The sequence below is a fragment of the Acanthisitta chloris genome, unplaced genomic scaffold (assembly GCF_000695815.1).
Source record: "Acanthisitta chloris isolate BGI_N310 unplaced genomic scaffold, ASM69581v1 scaffold6418, whole genome shotgun sequence".
In the NCBI taxonomy this organism is placed as follows: Eukaryota; Metazoa; Chordata; class Aves; order Passeriformes; family Acanthisittidae; genus Acanthisitta; species Acanthisitta chloris.
This window is the reverse complement of record NW_008685272.1, coordinates 35,339-37,731: the sequence shown is the minus strand read 5'-3', so window position 1 is coordinate 37,731 and position 2,393 is coordinate 35,339.

The window sequence follows — 2,393 nt, the reverse complement described above, 5'->3', positions numbered from 1 at the left end:
TGTGGGACCTGCTAAACCCTGTGGAAACCCCACTGGATAATGTAGCTGAGGAGTGAGAGCTCTGTGGAAGCACTCACAGGCCCTGCCCAGTGCAGTGTCTTCTGCCTGCTCCACACCTCTCCTTTTGCCCTTAGAATCCTTTCCTGACTCCCTTGTGGATTCAATTCCTTGTCATCTTCCGCTTCCTCACACCTGTGGCTGGATGCAGTGAGACATTTCCCAGTGTTTCTCAAACTGCATTTGACTCTGACAACTTAGATTTCTGTTCCTGATATTATAATGTATTTCTGCTCTTTTCAGTCTCATTAAAATTCTGTTGCATCATTTATGTTGTGGTTTCATGTTCTCATCCATTCCAAACCTGCCAGCTTTGCTGGATAAAGCTGCCTGCTCTGCCTGTGGCTGCAACAGGATTGTGCAAACCCATAGAGTGAAAGTCTCTAGGAAGGGCCTTTGATGGACCTGTTTCATCACTGAATTGCAACAGCATGGTCACCACGTGTTGGCCAAAGATGAACAACAGCTTCTCTAGCCATGACTTTGTTAGACTCCCCATCATGAGTGATATGTGCAGGCAACATCTCTCAGACTGTATCTGACTGAGTTCCTGCATTTGGGACTTCTTTGGTTCTGCTTCACTTATGTACATATTAAATTCAAATGGAATTTGTGTCAATATTTTATAAGTAGCCTAAACCCAAAGTTCTGCACCATACAGGGAATATCTTTGCCTGTTATCAGCAAAGCACAGAACCAGCTCCTGATTCAGGCAGATGCTTATCTCACAAGGCAGTTCTCTGTGTGTGGTTCAGCTGCCAAAAGATCTCAGGGTACATATTTTCCTACAGTAACAAGAATGGCTGAATGTCATCATGTTTAGAGAACATCTGACCAGAAACTGAAGGTAAAAGATGAAGGAAGAAAGAAAAGCAAGAGCTGCTGCACATTCCCAGCTCCACTCTCTGTGGCTGGGCAGTACCTACAGAACACTTCTCAGTGTTGTTTGCCTAAAATATCAGCTATAAATCTGCCTTTTATTTGGTTTCATTTCATTGTCTCTGATAAATTGAAAAACTATTCCAGCAAGACCCACAGATTGCAGAGTGGTATCAAAGCAACAAACAGCTACAAGGGATGTTCCACCTGCTGCCAGGACCTGAAAACCTGTAAGAAAATGTGTTGTGGTAAAGAGAACCATAACAAAAACTCATGGAACAAAAGGAGCCATTAAGCAGGTGCTAAAGGAGCTCCTGCTGTGCTGTCCTGAAGGAAGAGGCTAAGCATCTGTGCTGGCAAGGTGATGACAGTGGATGGAGGCTGAGCCACCACCCTCAGATCAGGGCAATCATCTCCAGCACTGGAGCTGGTCATGAACTGGTCACCAGGAAACATGACTAAGTGTAAATGGAACACAGCAGAAACTTCTCTGGAATAGGAAGAGAAGCTTCAATCTCATGGAAATGGGGAACTGCTGTGTCCAGTTTGGGACCTCATTAAGTCTTCGAGGGGCTGGAGGTGTCCAGAGATGGGAATGGAGCTGGGGAAGGAGATGGAGCATGAGGAGAAGGGGCTGGAGAACTCCTGAGGGAGATGGGGGGACTCAGCATGGAGAAAAGGAAGCTCAGGGGGAACTTCTCACTCTACTACTCCCTGCCAGGAGGTGCAGCCAGGTGGGATCAGGCTCTGCTCCCAGGGAACAAGGGACAGGCCAAGGGGAAACAACATGGACATTAGGGGGAATTTCCCCATGGAAAGGTCTATCAGGCACTGGTAGAGGCTGAACAGGGAGGTGGTGGTGTCACCAGCCCAGGAGGTGTTCAAGGAACGACTGGATGTGGCACTCAGTGCTCTGGTCTGGTTGCCAAGGTGGTGATGGGTCACAGGTTGGACTCAATGATCTTAGTCTTTCCACATTGAGTGTCTCTGGGGTTCTGTGAAACACAAGGGAGCTTTGAGCAGGGACCTTTTATACATTCCCCCCAAGTGCCTGAGGACTCCCATTAGCTCCAACCCACACTTATCACACTTGGTTCACCTCAAAGTGACGAAAGAGTTTTGCTCAATATTTCTGTTTATTAGTTGTTTCAAATTCTGACTCTGCATGAAATGCAAATTACAAAACAAACATTCCTTTCATCTCAGCACTTAATTGACAGCATTCATACCTGGTCCATTCCCCCCAAGTGCCTGAGGACTCCCATTAGCTCCAACCCACACTTATCACACTTGGTTCACCTCAAAGTGACGAAAGAGTTTTGCTCAATATTTCTGTTTATTAGTTGTTTCAAATTCTGACTCTGCATGAAATGCAAATTACAAAACAAACATTCCTTTCATCTCAGCACTTAATTGACAGCATTCATACCTGGTCAGGTCCCATTAATTTAGAATGA